This window comes from Rhinopithecus roxellana, chromosome 15, assembly GCF_007565055.1.
Source record: "Rhinopithecus roxellana isolate Shanxi Qingling chromosome 15, ASM756505v1, whole genome shotgun sequence".
NCBI classification, from domain to species: Eukaryota; Metazoa; Chordata; class Mammalia; order Primates; family Cercopithecidae; genus Rhinopithecus; species Rhinopithecus roxellana.
The window spans coordinates 40,404,510-40,424,535 of NC_044563.1; positions in this window are offsets into that span (position 1 = coordinate 40,404,510).

Genomic DNA, 20,026 nt, shown 5'->3' on the forward strand with positions numbered 1-20,026 from the left:
TGGCCTGGAACTAAAGTGCAGTAACAACGTCTCATAAAGGCAGCAAACCATGTAGGTTTACATTGGCTTTGAAGTAAGATTGTCAGGGTTTTAAAGTCTGCATCATCGGTTAGCAGTGACACTAAGGTCAAGTTACTGAATCTCTCCAAGTCTCACATTCTTCATTTGCATAATTGGGATAATGATAGTACCTATTTCATAGGATTTATCAGAAATTAAATAAGGTAATTCATTTAAAGCGTAGCATACTACCTGGCACACAGTGACAGATCACTAAGTGTTAGTGGCTGATATAATGCAAATAAAAAACACTTAATTCTTTTATTTACAAAAGGTAAAGCAAACTCAGAGCTGGGCATCAAACACTCAACTTCGTCTTCCCAATTACATTTCAAGAAGGTCTGCTTTAATGTTTACATATTTTTTAATAACATTTTCTTCTGCCCCAAAGTGTTTTCTATACAGATAAAATTTTAGGTAGAAGGGCATATTATGGGAGATTGCATAATCAAAGATAGTCTGTGAAATTATTTCAATATCTCTCATATTTCTTGCAGTGAAGAGGGGTAGAAATACAACCTTAGGAAAATAATCAAGTCACCCATCCCGCGGTCCCCTCTAGCCTAAGCAAACACACAGAAGAGAATTGGAAATGAGTATAGCATGGCACTGGGAATGCAGTCTCAGCAGACCTCACCACAAGACAGCATTGTTTTGAATCTTGATTACTTTAATGAAGCATTTCCATTCACTGGCCTCAAATTTTACGAATATGAATTTACGTTAGTTTCCGCAGTCTCTTAAAAACACTTTCTGTAGCTCTGTACCTGATTTTAAAGTAACACTTAACAGCAGTTATTTACAAGTCAAATTTCCATGGAAAATAAACACATCTTTGGAAATTTCTGAGCTCTTGGACACTTCTAGTGAGTCTTTCCCTCCCTTTAAATTTATTTGAAGATATGGAGTCTCTTTTACTCTCTCTCTCTCTCTTATTTATATTCTATTCATTTTGTAACATAAAAGATAACCTCTGATAACCTACTATTCCTTGTGTGGTTTATATTATTCAACCTTAATACTCCCTTTTAGTGATACAAGTATTAATAGACCTTTTTTTCTTTTTACCAGTTTTGCTGTTTCTGAAATAAATATTATTGACTATAACAGAATGCATCATTCAAAAGCATTTGTGTGGTTTTATTTTTCAACACATGCCAAATTATGTGTGAATAACTTATTATCTGACAAGGGCTACTGTGACAGTGAAAAGCTCTGAAAACAACCAGAAGGAAAACAAAATTAACTTAAGAAAAATGTTAATTTTAAGGTAAATTTCTTCCTTTACTCAATTCTGTTATAGTAAATTGAGGACGCATTTTAATATAGGGTCCAGACATAAAGATTTTTCATCTTAGATTGGTGTATGTGTGTGTATGTATATATATCCATACACACACATATCCACACACACATATATATCTTGTTAATACTAACTGTATATGGTTTCTCAGGATACCATTTATACAATTTCTTCACTAATTACCTTCCCTTTTATTTGATGCTTTTATTAGTTCTAATTCCTCATTTTAATTTTGAATCCAGAAAATATTAATATTTAATGGTAATTTTCATTGCCCTTTCACATAAATTACGTTGTAATAATTTTAGCCACCCTAAAAAGGCATACGAAAGAAATGTTGATCATATTTATCACCATCTTTCAGATGGAGAAACAGGGAAATTGCCTTTTACTAGAAGTCAACGAAATAATAAGTCGAGCTAGCTCCCTATTTTCTAATGTTTCCATATTTGGCACTAGCTGCAACATTAAGCAAAGGCATTGACTTACAGAATGCAGTATATGGTGTTAGGTGGCACATGGGAAAAATAATGTCTGAGGTGTGTCAGACAAGTCTAAAGTCTGGCTGCTGCCGAGAGGCCCCGCTTTTCTTTATCATAAGAGTCACCATTTTGCTTGAAGTGCTATTTTCTACCATGCCTACCTGGTTGGCTCCAACTCCTCCTGCAGGATATACAGGAGATGCTCCTTTTCCTGGAATATCTTTCTTTCCTGACACCTGTAATGAAAAGTTCTTTCTTCTGATGCTATAATGTGCTGGGTTATCTCATTCATTGACTCAGCAATTATAGAACATGGTACTCTTAGAAATTAGAAAGGAATCACATTGTAATCACCTGCTTTTTTCAAATACCAACTCCTCGCTGAAACTTTCTAGGAAACTAGTACTGAGCTAGCAAAATCTACCTATAGACAAATAAGCCTTTGTTCACACATAATTGTTTTTATTTCTATGCCTACATCCACCAAAAGATTATCATCAATTTGGAGGTTTAAATTTTGCAACTTGTAAGTTTTATATTCTCAGAGATCAGAACATTCTCTGAATTTTACAAAAGAAGTTAAGAGAGAAAGAAAAGGGTAGCTAAAGAATGCATGCTTTAAGTGCTTGACCAAGTAGACATTTAATAATCTTTCAGGCTGTGTGACAAGATATTCTTCATATATCATTGGCCACACTAATCCTGTTCTCAGTACAACTCTGTAGACCCAGGTCTGATTATTAGGGACAAGAATATATTGTTTCTATGATATATTGATTGTTAATAATTGTGGTCAACTAAACCATATTACACATATTAAAATCTATTCCCTGGTCGTCATCATTTTCCTCAGTTCTACTGGCTCCAGACAGTCTGGCATTGATTCAATTCTTTGTTCCGTGGAAGAAGAAAGTATATTTAGAACAGGAATGATTAAAAATAAACTAATATCAGTCCACCTGGAGTTTATTTGTAAGAAACCATCTGGCCATGCTTGGATCAATACTATCAGGAAGCTTTTGAAAAACTAAAGCTGGTATGATAACTTCCCTTGGTGACTGGTTATTAAAAGAAAATAGGTGGTACTTATTTTAAGGGAGCTTCTTTTAATAAAAACTTGTGCTTCCCTGAATCTTAAATATAAAATGTAGATTTCCATGAGAGGACTGGAGACCTTAGAAATGATTCAAGTCAGGTGTTAGATAACGTCACAACATTATGTGATATATGAGAGAATGGCATAGGATGTTGAAATGTAGTGTACATAGTTCTATTAACTAAAGAGAAACCGTTTTTAAAAGCAGAAGGAAATTGAAAATATGAGAATATGTTTATAAATTGTGATTATTTATTCAGTAATAGTTATGGAGAATATATTATGTGTCAAACACTATGCTGAGCACCAAAAAGATCTAGGAGAGATGAAATTATCTCCTCAAGAGATTACAGTGTAGTTTGGCAAAGGGAAAAAGCAACAGGTAAAAAATTATTATAAAGCATAAGATAATAGTACAGTTGAGGTATGTATGGGGTGGACTGGGATGCAAAGGAAAGCTACACAACTTGGAGTAGTGTAAGGAGTTGTTATAAAACTCTGTAGAGTAGGAGATTCTTGCCCTGAGCCTTAAAAAATAAAATAAATGGACATGTCTGCAAAGTAGATAAAGGATTCCAGTAGGAGAAACTAGATGGGCTAAGACAAAATCAAAGCATAATCATTTTGCAGAATGAGTAGTAATATGGTACAGCTAAAGAATAGGGTTTCTTAAAGCTAGTATCAGTTTTGCAAATGTGGAGTTAAATTTAATCTTAGAGTATACTCCAGTTAAGTAAGCTAAGCATTTTTCAGCAATTAACTTTACATACATAAATATGAAGCAAAACCCACAGAGATTCTTAAGTATGTGCAAATGAGAGAAACAAACTTTGTTTGAGGTACCTGGGAATGTTATATCATCCTTGTGGTGTTCATAGGTTAAGCAATTAGACAATTGAGAGCATTGACTTTGGAGGCAGAAAAAGCTATTGTCACATCCTCACTTTGCCTCTTATTACCTGGGTGACTTTGGGAACATTACATACATTGCTTAATGTTAGTTTGCTTAGCACACAAAATAATGTAAATAATAAACTCATCTTGCAGAGGTATACCTGGAACCTAGTAGGTCTTCAGGGAATAACAGCTATTATGTTTGTCATGCTGCTAATGACAATATTATCAATTTGGTCTAGAAGAGGTATTACTATAACAAATAAGACATTGCACTGAGAGAATACACAACATATTTTCTAATCCTTCAAACTTCTGCACAGGGCCTCTTCATCCCATGTGGGGCTGTCCTTTTTACTAATAATTTCTCAAGCCAGTCAAAGTACAAGAGCAGAATTGTTATAACATGAGTATAGCTTTTGAGTCCTTTTCCACTACTGACTTATTTCATGTCCCGTTCTAGCTTTACTGTTTTCTTGGTAGAAATAGGCAGCATAAACACAGATATGGCCGCAAAGTGAAGTAGTGATACAATTTTTTCAGTGTAATTATCAATTATTAAATATATGAAATTTAAAAAACAGTTTTCCAAGCATTTGAACAATGATTACTAATTGACTAATTAAAGTATCTTATGTAATTTAGACCACAATTTCAAACAAGTGTATCTTATTCCTTTAACTACTTTTGAGATAGAATATATAAATAGAATAATTTCAAAACTATTCCTAGAGTTATAGTAAAGCCTGAGACATCAACAGATTTTATTTCATATTTCTCTATTAGATCTTATATTTTTCAAATGTTACACTTATTTTGAGAGCTTAGTAGGGTTTTATTATTGTGATGCTTTCCTAGGGTTTCTGTAATCTCATTAATTAAAAGTCTCATAATATAATATGTAAAACTTTGCTGTAGGAAAATAAAGGACTCCATTTAATGTTCCTACAAACGGGTCTAATATCTCAACCAATAAATAAATAAAATGATGATATTTTCATTGTTACTGCTCTGTTCCATATTGAAGACTTAACCTGTCACAAGAACTATGTTAATGATTGTAAAAAAGTGTGTCCTTCTTTTCAGGACATTTCTGTGAGTTAGCTACTATAATCACATTTTAGAGGTGAGAAAGTTGAGGCTTAATGTGGTTAAGTTTGATCTCACCCAAGTCAAACATTTAGTAAGTGGTAGATCTAGAACCTGAATCCAGCCTATATTAATTCTAACTGTCATAAAACTACGTTGTTCAAGATATAATTATATTATTGTAAATATACAATATTTTATATAATTATAAAATGAAAGGGACAGGAAATAAATGTCTCTTTTTGCAATGCCTTTTTCCTGACTGTGTTCTAATGTGTAGAAGCCTTGAAGGAGCAGACTGCAAACATGGTACATTCCCCTATAGCCTTTATGCTTCACATTGTTCTTCCCTCTGATCATATATTAATATTTATTGAACAGCTACTCTGAATTAGGAACCAGGGTTTCTATGATGCTCAAAGCATGTTTGCTACCTTTGCAGCTCTATAGAATGCATAATAATAAAAAAGAAAAATAGGGTTTAGCAATGCTTGTAATGCATTATGACAAGTGGTACAAAACAAAATTGGAAGGCATGAATAACTCTGCCTAGGTTGGAATTAACACATTTTTTATTTTATAAGCTGTATTGTAATAGGCCAGTGCTATAGTGACAAAAATAATTGAAATTTTTAGCTGGGCCATGAAAGAGTACTTGTAAGGTTAACTAATAGCCATGTACATTTCTCCCAGAATTACTCTATAAGGCATATTTATGGATTCATTTTAACTACAATATCAAAAAGCAAATGCCTGGGCTGCCTCCAATTTTGAGCAAGTGCCAACAGCTCTAGAGTCCCCCTTACATTTCCTTCTAAGTCTCCCTGCTATTTCTTTCTTTCTCAAAATTCAGTGTTTTACCCTGTTTGGGAGTTAGCCAGACTTGCAGGGTTATAGGTCACTTACCTTAGAAGAGATTCAACAGGGACTGTTACGTACACTATATTCAAGGAAAAGCCAGGATTCCTGTTGCCCAGCAGATATTGATCTGACTGTCTTAGGTGGAGAATAACCTGAAATCTTGCATACCTTCCTGAAAAATGTGACACTTGATGGAAGTGTTCAGTCACTATGATAGGATGGGATACTTTATTTAGTACATATGATAGCAAAATTTATTAAAATAATCCTTTATCTTTTGTTTATATTGTTATTGAAATAAGACTATAAAAATGACTGAAAATAATGGTCAGTTTTGACTCCCTTCCCTTTCTGACTGCAACCACTGATGTTTTGAAAAAAGCAATATTTTTGCTTTTGTTTTTTTGAGACAAGATCTTGCTCTGTTGCCCAGGCTGGAGTATAGTGATGAGATCACATCTCACTGCAGCCATGACCTCCAGGGCTCAAGCAATTATTCTTCCTCAGCCTCCAGAGTAGCTGAGATTTCAGATGAACACCACAATGCCCAGCTAATTTTTGTATTTTTTTTGTGGAGATGGGGCTTTTCCATGTTGCCCAGGCTGGTCTTATACTCCTGGACTCAAGAGAAATGCAGTAGTTTAAAGAGTTGACATTGATTTTGTTCCAGAGTAAAAACGTATTTATGTGGAAAACAGCAGAATTGTTTCAGTGGAGGAACAACACGTGGGGTAGAATCAAGGAAGTGAACATTGGATCTAGGATTTAGAAAATGAGGAATAAGTGGCCCGCACTGGCAGTATCTTTTAGAATGAAACCTGTTAATTCTTAGAACAGTGAGCTGATTAGCAGGAAATGACTCAGTGGTACACTTACAGAGGGTGAATCTTGTTCACTGGTACTTCTGTCCTAATAAAAGTCTCCAACATGCAGATTCAGATTTTCAAGGATACTGTTATTTTTCAGGGCATAATGCAGCTTAAAAAATGAATATATAAAGGTCACCGGGACAGACTCAGGCCAGAGGAGATGTCCTAGATATTTGGACTATATAAAACCTTCTAGACTTTTTTATGTTTCTGGAAAAGAGGCAGTCCATCTCTGGCTAATATATAATTTCTCTCACACAGTAGAGTAGAGGAGAGTTGCAGATTAAGTATGAGCTTTTAAGAAAAGAATTCAATCTTTCTTATATATTCTCTCAGGGCTCCAATTAATATTTACCATGGAAGTAAAGCCTAAAGACCATTTAGGCTATGATCCCTTGGGAAAGCTAGAATGGAGACCAAAAGAGAAATTCACAAGCTTTAGGGAAAGGATTAAAAAAAAAATTAATCTGTGGCATCAATAGCCCTATTGATTAACTATGTTGATTGAATTCATTTGACTAAGTAGGCACATTTCTGCTTCCTCCCTTTCTACTTTATATGCATCTTTTATGTAGCAACTCACACTTTCAGATAAAGAAAGAAATTTTACTTTATACAGGGAGATTAAGTATTTTTAGAATCTAAGACAATTCTTACTCTAAATCCTTCCATTACCCACACAACAGACTCTGAGATATAATTAATTTTCTCTGTGCATGAGAATCACCATATGCAAGCACAAAATCTTAGTTAACTTCACTGATTGTACTGAGGATAGTGATAGCAAGATTAAAATGAACATCGGATAACTTCTAAATCATTTATGTTTAAGCATCAGAATATATTATGTAATTTCCTTACTAAATTCTCACTCTTAACTTCCTTTGTGGGAGATGAATTTAAAATGGAATGTCCATTTATATTTGCAAACTCAGAATCCATCTGTGGTAGGCAGCCTCTAAAATGGCTTTCAATTATGTCTGCCTCCTAGTGTCCACAGCCTGTGTAACCCTCTCCCCTTGAGTGTAAGCTGAACTTAATGCCTTATTTTTAACAAACATAACATGGCAAAAATACTATAATGCCATTTCTTGTATCATTTTCTCTATTCTATCTTCTGTGTCTCTCTTACTCCTCTGATTCTATGGAACCAAACCACCACGTTGTCAGTAGCCATATAAAAAAGTCCACATGGCAAAGTACTGGAGTCTCTGTCCAACATCCAGTGAAAGCCTGAAGACTACCAGTAGCTACTTGAGAGAGTTTGGAAGTGCATACTTCCCCCATCTGAGCCATGAGATGACTGTAGCCATTTATGACAGCACACAGCCTTCTGAAATTTCCTGAGTCAGAGGCATCAACCAAGCCATGCCCAGATTCCTGACTCAGAGAAAATGTGAGTTAATAAATGTTAGTTAATTCAAGCTACTATGTTTTAGGATAATTGTTATGCGATATTAGTTAACTAATATACCAGCTGAATGGTGAGAGAAGGGCAAGAATGAGTATGGGCTAATGAGTGAAGAGTGGACAAACTCACGGAGAGAGGCAAGCTTGAAATAGTCATCAGATCCAGGCTGAATACTCCTACCTGAATACTTACATTCTCTGTATAATTATAGAAAAGACAAGTTACAACCATTGCATCTGCAGAAGACACAATCCAAGGAATACAGTTTTCTTTAAGCACATCTACTCAGCTAACAAGAAATCCCCATGAACATAAACAAATGTTTTCATGTGCAGCTTCTAGCAGCTAATCTTGTAAATGGCGCCACATTTGCTTTCCACAATGAACTTGTAATAGTATTTCCTTAATATATCAGCAATCATGTTCCTGAAACTCATATTTGTTGAACATTACAATTGTACATTGATTTACCAGTTCTGAAAATCATTTCTTGACTGCTGTTTGTAAATTTGAGTGAGATTCCAGAATAGACAATTCCTTTATTTGATAATGAAGTATGTTTATATGGTATCCTCTTATGAAACCCTCACTGTGGCCTTGAGTTTAATGGTGTGTGTGTGTGTGTGGGTAATATAAACAGGAATCAAAGAGTTCTGGTAGTCCTACAAAAGAGAGATAAATTGAACAAAATTCTGTACTCAAAAAAGACAAGCGAATGTTAGGAATAAGTGACATGTTGATTTCTTGATGCAAGATACAGGGTTACCATGGTGATAATTGCATAACATCTATATTTCTATAAAACCATCTGGGAGGGAGTAGAACATTCTTTTTAAAAAAGACATTATATCCTTGGCATGTTATTTGTAGCTCGTTAAAAATAGCCTAGATATGTGGGCGTTTGCTATTCTTGTCATAAGCTTTGGCTTATAAGAAATGCACACCAAACATCTTCTCCCACCTCATACTCAGTAATTGACACATTACTTTCTACTCTTCTGTCCAGTAATTCTACAGTTTCCTCTCCAGTCTGCAAGGAAAACCTAAGACTACAACTTGGAGTCAATTTCTTACTACTTTCAGTGAGAATCTCTCTACCTTAAGACTAATGCCTTCAGTTACACAACAGGTAAATACCCTGTACTGTCCTTCTCCAGGTTAGATGTTTCCTAACTGGATGACACAGTCTTGCCTGAAGATGGTCAGTCCTCATAACACTTAGATAGCTTTTGATAACGATGCTTAAATAATTGAAAAGAAGTATAAAGAGGCTTTGAGCAGCTGTGGCCTCAGTGATGGGAGAGCCACAGCTGTTTTAGAAGAAAGTTTCTTGTTAGCAAGTGAGTTTCGTAAGGATAGAGGTTGTATTACATTCTTCTCTAAATGAAATACTTAGCAAAATGAGGCAACCAAAATGTGTTGTGAAAATTTTGGCTGACTGTGGTTCACCAAAATGTTGGTTACCAGTTGATATTCAAAGCTTCACCTTTTTCACAAGTTGAATTGTTCATTCTAAAAGTATTAACCCACTCAAGCTGTACTGAGTCATGTGATAAACTGATTTTCCTCAATCTTACCAAGTAGGACAAGAAAAACTTGTCTAAAGCAAGAAGTTCAGCTTAAAATATATAACTATTGATTTCATTTGTTTAGGATTTTCTGCCCTAATCACATTCGTCTGCTATTTATAGTGTGTTGTCTTAAGAATAGGCAGGCAAGCTTTTAGCTTGAAACAAATGAATGTATGTGACATTCTTTTGGATAAGATATTATTAGGTTGAATTTTGTATATATTTTGAACTTATTTTCACTTTTTATTAAACTGTTAGAATTATTAACAGGCAAATTAGTAATAGGTGATTTATGAATCAATTTTTTTTTTCATTTGTCTCTTACCTGACTACGATTGTTTTCACAAAGGACTTAGGCTCTTCAGATCCAACTGTTATTTTAGATAAAGAAGTTGCTGACAGGACGTGATATGAGGAATATCAGGAAACCCCTTGACCCAATTATCTCCTATTTCTTCCACCTTGTATCTTTAAATTCCAGTTTTCTCTGGCCTAACACCTTGAAGACCCTGTTTAAAGGGCAAGTACTAGCTGGACTGGATAGAGCATTTATTTAAAATCCGTTATTATTATTTTTTTTATTATACTTTAAGTTCTAGGGTACATGTGCATAACGTGCAGGCTTGTTACATATGTATACTTATGCCATGTTGGTGTGCTGCACCCATCAACTCGTCAGCACCCATCAATTCATCATTTATATCATGTATAACTCCCCAGTGCAATCCCTCCCTCCTCCCCCCTCCCCATGATAGGCCCCAGTGTGTGATGTTCCCCTACCCAAGTCCAAGTGATCTCATTGTTCAGTTCCCACCTATGAGTGAGAACATGCGGTGTTTGGTTTTCTGTTCTTGTGACAGTTTGCTAAGAATGATGGTTTCCAGCTGCATCCATGTCCCTACAAAGGACCCAAACTCATCCTTTTTATTTTAAACTACCACATAATTACGCTGTTGGTGAGGCATCCTATCAGAGAGCAGGGCACAAAGATGATACTTTAAGCAACAGACAACTTTGGAGTAGAGCATCAACCTTTTTCAGGAAATGGAGACCATCTTGGAATACTCCATAAAATTTGAGATCTGAGGGATGAGGCACCTAAAAGAAAGTGAAGAGATACTGACTATAATTACTAATGATGTCGCAGTTTTACTTAGGCCCTTATGAGCTGCTGTGCAGAATCATTCTATTTTTCATTCCTGTCAGTAAATCATTCATATGTATAAGAGACAATGAAATAGGGAAATTGATGAACCACAGCAGTCAAACATATGCATTCTAAAAATCGGAACTAGAAGTGTTGGTAGACATAATTTTGCCCTATCCTATTTTTCATCTTGTATTACTCTCTTGAAAACTTTCAGGTTTAGATTGCTATCATTTATCCAATAATCACTTATTGAATCAAAAAGAAATGCGCTGAGAAGTCGCTGTGCTTACTGTCTAACATAGCAAGTGCTAACACAGCAAGCTAATACAGAAAGTTTCGGATATTATGAAAATCCAAAGTAGAACCTGTCAATTACTGTTGATAGATTGTCTACTCTGCTCTAAGCATTCCCACTAAGTTCAGGCCATGAATATGTTGTGATTACAGTGTGTTTAAGTTAACATTTGTCAACCCCAGGAGTCCTGCACCAATAGAATCAGACTATTTATTCATTTCCCCTTTAGTTAAAAACAAAAAGGGCTATTAGAAGTTTCTAGTATTTCATCATAAAGCAGAAAACCTGGTAAAAGCCTATATTCAACAACACCAACACAGCACCAAACAAAAAATAAAGCAATTACTTTTAGAGGAAGAAGCTCTGGTTTCACAGGAGCCTCAGCCTGCTCCTGGCCTCTCTTAGACTGTGTTGAGTTATTTGGGTCTGACTCAAATCAGTAATAAATTTGGGAAAAATAACAGCAGTTTTGGCTTAGCTTCCTCCACTTCCCTCTTTCAAGTGAACTGTGCAGAAGTTGCATTTCCCTTTGCTGCTGCTTGTTGAGTGTCTTATAGAGCAGGGCCCCCAACCCCCAGACCATGGACCAGTACCAGTCCCTGGCCTTTTAGGACCTGGGCTGCATAGTAGGAGGTGAGCTGCTGGAGAAAGAGCATTACCCCCTGACCTCTGCCTCCTGTCAGATCAGCGGCATCAAACACTCAAAGGAGTGCAAATCCTGTTGTGAACTGCACATGTGAAGGATCTAGGTTGTGTGCTCCTTATGAGAATCTAATGATAAATGTAATGTGCTTGAATCATCCCCTAACCATCCATCTGCCCCACCCTCATCCATGGAAAGAGTGTCTTCCATAAAACCTGTCCCTGATGCTAAAAAGACTGGGGCCACTGTGCAGAGAGATGCTTACCCAAGTTTGACAGTGCCGTAACTTGGAAAACAGCTTGTCTTCTTTCTGGACTTCATTACTAGTAGACCTACTTGCACAAGACATAAACCACATCCTCTAACGTGAGTGCTGCCATTAAAATATATGTTTTTATGCTTCAATATTTAAAAAGATATTCAGAATCCAGGGATGGAAGACAATGCTATACATTCTGAGATCCTTAACAGGCACAACAGCAACCACATTTAAGGATAAATAGTAAGAGCTAGTAGTTGTTACATGCCTAACGAACATCAGATGTGGCTTTATGTGCTTTACAAATATCTACTCATTTAATCCTCATATAAAATTTTGATATATGGATGTAGAAATGGTTATTATGTATAGGAAACAGCTATTCTCTTAAATATTTTGAGATTATTGCCTCACTGCAAAAACTGAAACAGATGACTTTACTTGCCCACCAATAATGTGTAAGAACCCCCATGGCTTTACCCAAAGGCATTTTGGTAAGACTTAAATTTTTGAGATTATGTTAACAATAAAATTTATTTCAATTAGTTTTGATTTGCAATTCCATTATTATTAAAGTTAAGTAACTTTGTTTATCCCATTATAATTTCTTGTTTTGTCAAATGCATGTTGCCTATTTTTATTTTGTGCTGCTTTTTTCTTACCTATTCTTAGTATGTTTGACATATTATGCATAGTAATACTTTGTTACTTGTCTATGTTAAAAATATCACATCCCACTCTTTAACCTGTATTTTTACTGCCTAGAGTTTTATAATAAAGTTAATTTAAACATTGCCATTTTTCCTTGCTTTGTTAAGCATCTTTATTGAGATATAATTTAATATCATAGAATTTACCCCAATAAATCAATTACTAGGTCAGAAGGTACTTGGGTATTTGCTTTATTCCGGAAACTGCCAAACCATTTTCCAGAGTGTCTTTATTATTTTACATTACTACGTCTAGTGTATGCACGATGTAGTTCCTCCACATCTTCACTAACATTTCATGTTGTTGATATTTTTCATTTAAGTCATTAGGATAAGTATTTAGTAACATCTTATGGTTTTATTCAGCACTTTCTTAATGACTCATGATGCTGAATATGTTTTCAGAGGACTATTTGTCATCAAATATGTATTCTCTTCTGTAAAGTGTCTATTCATATCTTCTATCCATTTAATACATGGATTTTTTTTCTTTTACAATTGATTTTGTGTGTTGATTATATATTTTGGATTCCATTCCCTTATCACATAGATATTTTGCAAGCAGTTAAATAGTTTGTTCCAATTCTATTTTTTAAATAGGGTTTTGCACAAAGTAAACGTTCAGTTCTTAAACTGAAATCCAGTTTACCAAATTTTCTCTGGTGCTTTTTGTGCTAGGGCTAAGGTCTCTTTGCCATTCCAAGGATGTCTCTCATCTTTCAAAAAGCATTTTGGTTTTTACTTTATGCTGAAATCCATGATCCATTTCAGGTTAATTTTTACATAAGGTGTGAACTTAGAAAGCTTTTTTTTTTTTTTTTTTTTTTTTGGCATATGGATATACAATTACACCAGCACCATTTGTTTAAAATATTATGTTCTTTCATTGAATTGTTTTTCATCTTTTTCAAAAGTTAATTAGGCAATTTTTATGAGTCTTTTATGGGAGGTTCTGTATTTTACTCCACTGATCTGTAGATCGTGTCAATTTATTCATTAATACCACAAAGATTAGATTACCACTGGTACAGGATGCATCTTGAAATCAGGTAGACTTAATTCCTCCACTTTATTCTTCTTCAAAATGGGTTTAGATACTCTATATCCTTTGCCTTTTTATATAAAGTTTATGATAATGTTGTCTATCGGTAAACAAAATACCTTGCAGAAATGTTTACATGAATTGCATTACATTGGAATACATGTTTGGGGGGAATTGATGTTTTCACTCTGCTGAATCTTTAAATTTATCAGCATTGCATCTATCCTTATTTACGATTTCTTTCTTTTTTTAACCAACATTTTTCCATTTTTGACATGCAGGTTCTAAACATGATTTGTGAGATTTACACCAAAGATTTCAATTATTTTTAGTTATCATAAATGGTATTACATTTTAAATTATTGTGTCCATGTGTTTACTGTATGTGTATATATATATATATATATATATACACATACACACATATAAGTCTCTGTCTATATATAGTGCGTGTGTGTGATTGCTGTTGTCAGTAATGATACATATTATGTAAGTTTTTGTTTCTACTGATACTGTCATATTACTAGCTAAAATGAGACATACACACACACACACACATATTTGAATTTATTATTTATATTTATCTTATTTCTTGTACCTTTGTTGAATTTCCATTTTGGTTCTTGATTTTGTTGTAGATTCCTTGGAAAACCCTATATAAGTAACCATGTCAACTGTAAATAGGAACAGATATCCTTCTTCCCTCCCTCTCTCACTTCCTCCCTTCTTTCTCCCCTACCATTCATTAAATTCATACATTAATTTAAACTTAATTCATTTTATTATTTCTTTTGAGATTTCCTCACTAAGTTATGCATTATTTAAAAATGTATATATTTGATTTGCAAGTATTTGAAGATTTTTTTGTTAACTTTTTATTAGTGGTTTCTATTTTGCTTCTATTGTAGTCAAAGAAAATAGTCTGTGTTCTCTTAATTCGTTTACTTATTTTAGGCTACACTAATTAGCATATAATCCATCCTGGTTAATATCTTGTAGGCACTTGAATAAAATGTATATTCTGCTATTGTGAGTTCGAATAGTCTATGAATCATTAGAAGATCATATTGGTGACTTTTTTTAGTTTTTCGGTTATATCTCTGCTAATACGTGTGACTGCTCTAACAATAGTTAAAAGAAGGACATAGACATCTCCAACTATAATTTTGGATCTGTCTTTTTATTATTTAAATTCTATCACTTTTTGATTCACACATTTTCAGCTCTGTTGTTTGATACATACACAGGCATATATCTTTGTGAAGTGACCCATTTGTAATTATATAATGTCCTCTTTCAGTGGTAATTTTCTTTGCCATTTACTTTGGTTTAAATTAATATAGGTACATATTCCTTCTTATGGTTGATATCTGTATGCTTTATATTTTTCCATACTTTTATTTTTACTTTGCCTATAGCATTTTTTTGGAGTGTTTCTTATAGACAGCATATACTTGGATCATATTTTACTCACTCTGTCAATCTCTGTCTTTTCATTGATGTATTTAAGTCAATTGCATTTAATATACTTATTGATATGTTAGGGGTTATGCAGACCAATTTTGTTCTGTTTTCTATATGCTGTCTCTGTTTTTACTTTCTATGTTTTCTTTGTCCTGCCTTACACTGGGATACATGAATATTTTTAGAATGTCACTCTTATGTATCGCTGTAATTTTTGAATGTATCTTTTTGTATAGATTTTTGTGTGTGTGTTTGCTGTTGGAGGTAGATTACAGATATATTATGTATTGTAGTATAAGTTTTTCATTTCTTTATTATTATTATTATTATTATTATTATTATTATTATACTTTAAGTTCTAGGGTACATGTGCGCAACATGTAGGTTTGTTACATATGTATACTTGTGCCATGTTGGTGTGCTGCACCCATCAACTCGTCAGCACCCATCAACTCATCATTTACATCAGGTATAACTCTCAATGCAATCCCTCCCCCCCCCCCACCCATGATAGGCCCCGGTGTGTGATGTTCCCCTTCCCGAGTCCAAGTGATCTCATTGTTCAATTCCCACTTATGAGTGAGAACATGCGGTGTTTGGTTTTCTGTTCTTGTGATAGTTTGCTAAAAAACATGGTTTCCGGCTGCATCCATGTCCCTACAAAGGACACAAACTCATCCTTTTTTATGGCTGCATAGTATTCCATGGTGTATATGTGCCATATTTTCTTAATCAAGTCTGTCACTGATGGATATTTGGGTGGATTCCAAGTCTTTGCTATTGTGAATAGTGCCGTAATAAACATACGTATGCATGTGTCTTTACAGATGATTTATGATCCTTCGGGTATATACTCAGTAATGGGATGGCTGGGTCATATGGTACATCTAGTTCTAGAACCTTGAGGAATCACCATACTGTTTTCCATAATAGTTGAACTAGTTTACAATCCCACCAACAGTGTAAAAGTGTTCCTATTCCTCCGCATCCTCTCCAGCACCTTTTGTTTCCTGACTTTTAAAGATTGCCATTCTAACTGGTGTGAGATGGTGTCTCATTGTGGTTTTGATTTGCATTTCTATCATGGCCAGTGATGATGAGCATTTTTTCATGTGTCTGTTGGCTGCATGAATGTCTTCTTTTGAGAAATATCTGTTCATATCCTTTGCCCACTTTTTGATGGGGTTGTTTGTTTTTTTTCTTGTAAATTTGTTTGAGTTCTTTGTAGGTTCTGGATATTAGCCCTTTGTCAGATGAGTATATTGCAAACATTTTCTCCCATTCTATAGGTTGCCTGTTCACTCTGATGGTAGTTTCTTTTGCTGTGCAGAAGCTCCTTAGTTTAATTAGATCCCATTTGTCAATTTTGGCTTTTGCTGCCATTGCTTTTGGTGTTTTAGACATGAAGACCTTGCCCATGCCTATGTCCTGAATGGTACTACCTAGGTTTTCTTCTAAGGTTTTTATGGTGTTAGGTCTAACATTCAAGTATCTAATCCATCTTGAATTAATCTTCATATAAGGAGTAAGGAAAGGATCCAGTTTCAGCTTTCTACTTATGGCTAGCCAATTTTCCCAGCACCATTTATTAAATAGGGAATCCTTTCCCCACTTCTTGTTTCTCTCAGGTTTGTCAAATATCATATGGCTGTAGATGTGTGGTATTATTTCTGAGGACTCTGTTCTGTTCCATTGGTCTATATCTCTGTTTTGGTACCAGTACCATGCTGTTTTGGTTACTGTAGCCTTGTAGTCTAGTTTGAAGTCAGGTAGCGTGATGCCTCCAGCTTTGTTCTTTTGCTTTGGATTGTCTTGGCAATGCGGGCTCTTTTTTGGTTCCATATGAACTTTAAAGCCGTTTTTTCCAGTTCTGTGAAGAAACTCACTGGTAGCTTGATGGGGATGGCATTGAATCTATAAATGACCTTGGGCAGTATGGCCATTTTCATGATATTGATTCTTCCTATCCATGAGCATGGTATGTTCTTCCATTTGTTAGTGTTCTCTTTGTTTTCACTGAGCAGTGGTTTGTAGTTCTCTTTGAAGAGGTCCTTTACATCCCTTGTAAGTTGGATTCCTAGGTATTTGATTCTCTTTGAAGCAATTGTGAATGGAAGTTCATTCATGATTTGGCTATTTGTCTGTTACTGGTGTATAAGAATGCTTGTGATTTTTGCATATTAATTTTGTATCCTGAGACTTTGCTGAAGTTGCTTATCAGCTTAAGAAGATTTTGGGCTGAAGCAATGGGGTTTTCTTTTTTTTTTTTTTTTTTATTCCCAGTTAAAATATATTTCATAATTGAAGGTGAGGTAAAAGCTTTTCAGACAAACACAGACAGAATTCATTGTAAACACATCTTTCTCATTGAAAGATTAAAGGAAGTTATTCAGGCAAAGCGCAAAAATGATATCAGATGGAAAATTTGCTCTACCAAAATCTGAAAAGTTCCACAATGATAAATAGGTGCATAAATGTAAGAGAAATTTGTCTCATTGTTTTTTAATCTTCTGTATACAGCAAAAATAATAAAATGCATTGTGTGTTTTCTAACATGTAGACTTAAAATATATGGCAACAATAGCAGAAAAAATGATAGGAGGAAATGGAACTATACTGTTCTAAGGTTTTCATAATATGTGTGAAGTAGTTTGAGTTACTTAAAATGCTTTTTAGAGTAATTTTTAAATAATGTGAATGAACCTTTACATGTATATAATTGTCATAATTATTTTCTTACATGTGAGTGATATTTTTTTTTATATTATTATACTTTAAGTTCTAGGGTACATGTGCATAACGTACAGGTTTGTTTTCTAAATATACAATCATGTCATCTGCAAACAGGGACAATTTGACTTCTTCTTTTCCTAACTGGATACCCTTGATTTCTTTCTCTTGCCTGATTGCCCTAGCCGGAACTTCCAACACTATGTTGAATAGGAGTGGTGAGAGAGGGCATCCCTGTCTTGTGCCAGTTTTCAAAGGGAATTTTTCCAGTTTTTGCCCATTCAGTATTATATTGGCTGTGGTTGTGTCATAAATAGCTCTTATTATTTTCAGGTACGTTCCATCAATACTGAATTTATTGAGCGTTTTTAGCATGAAGGGTTTTTGAATTTTGTCAAAGGCCTTTTCTGCATCTATTGAGATAATCATGTGGTTTTTGTCTTTGGTTCTGTTTATATGCTGGATTACGTTTACTGATTTGCGAATGTTGAACCAGCCTTGCATCCCAGGGATGAAGCCCACTTGATCATGGTGGATAAGCGTTTTGATGTGCTGCTGGATCCAGTTTGCCAGTATTTTATTGAGGATTTTTGCATCGATGTTCATCAGGGATATTGGTCTAAAATTCTCTTTTTTTGTTGTGTCTCTGCCAGGCTTTGGTATCAGGATGATGTTGGCCTCATAAAATGAGTTAGGGAGGATTCCCTCTTTTTCTATTGATTGGAATAGTTTCAGAAGGAATGGTACCAGCTCCTCTTTCTACCTCTGGTACAATTCAGCTGTGAATCCATATGGTCCTGTACTTTTTTTGGTTGGTAGGCTATTAATTATTGCCTCAATTTCAGAGACTACTATTGGTCTATTCAGGGATTCAGCTTCTTCCTGGTTTAGTCTTGGGAGAGTGTAAGTTTCCAGGAAATTATCCATTTTCTTCTAGATTTTCTAGTTGATTTGTGCAGAGGTGTTTATAGTATTCTCTGATGGTAGTTTATATTTCTGTGAGGTTGGTGGTGATATTCCCTTTATCATTTTTTATTGCGTCTATTTGATTCCTCTCCCTTGTCTTCTTTATTAGTGTTGCTAGAGGTCTATCAATTTTGTTGATCTTTTCAAAAAACCAACTCCTGGATTCATTGATTTTTTTGGAGGGATTTTTGTGTCTCTATCTCCTTCAGTTCTGCTCTGATCTTAGTTATTTCTTGCCTTCTGCTAGCTTTTGAATGTGTTTGCTCTTGCCACTCTAGTTCTTTTAATTGTGATGTTAGAGTGTCAATTTTAGATCTTTCCAGCTTTCTCATGTGGGCATTTAGTGCTATAAATTTCCCTCGACACATTGCTTTAAAAGTGTCCTAGAGATTCTGGTATGTTGTATCTTTGTTCTCACTGGTTTCAAAGAACATCTTTATTTCTGCCTTCATTTCGTTATGTACCCAGTAGTCATTCAGGAGCAGGTTGTTCAGTTTCCATGTAGTTGAGCGGTTTTGATTGAGTTTCTTAGTCCTGAGTTGTAGTTTGATTGCCGTGTGGACTGAGAGACAGTTTGTTATAATTTCTGTTCTTGTACATTTGCTGAGGAGTGCTTTACTTCCAATTATGTGGTCAGTTTTGGAATGAGTGTGATGCAGTGCTGAGAAGAATGTATATTCTGTTGATTTTGGGTGGAGAGTTCTATAGATGTCTATTAGGTCTGCTTGCTGCAGAGATGAGTTCAATTCCTGGATATCCTTGTTAACTTTCTGTCTCGTTGATCTGTCTAATTTTGACAGTGGAGTGTTGAAGTCTCCCATTATTATTGTATGGGAGTCTAAGTCTCTTTGTAAGTCTCTAAGGACTTGCTTTATGAATTTGGGTGCTCCTGTATTGGGTGCATATATATTTAGGAGGGTTAGCTCTTCCTGTTGAATTGATCCCTTTACCATTATGTAATGGCCTTCTTTGTCTCTTTTGATCTTTGATGGTTTAAAGTCTGTTTTATCAGAGACTAGGATTGCAACCCCTGCTCTTTTTTGTTCACCATTTGCTTGGTAGATCTTCCTCCATCCCTTTATTTTGAGCCTATGTATATCTCTGTGTGTGAGATGGGTCTCCTGAATACAG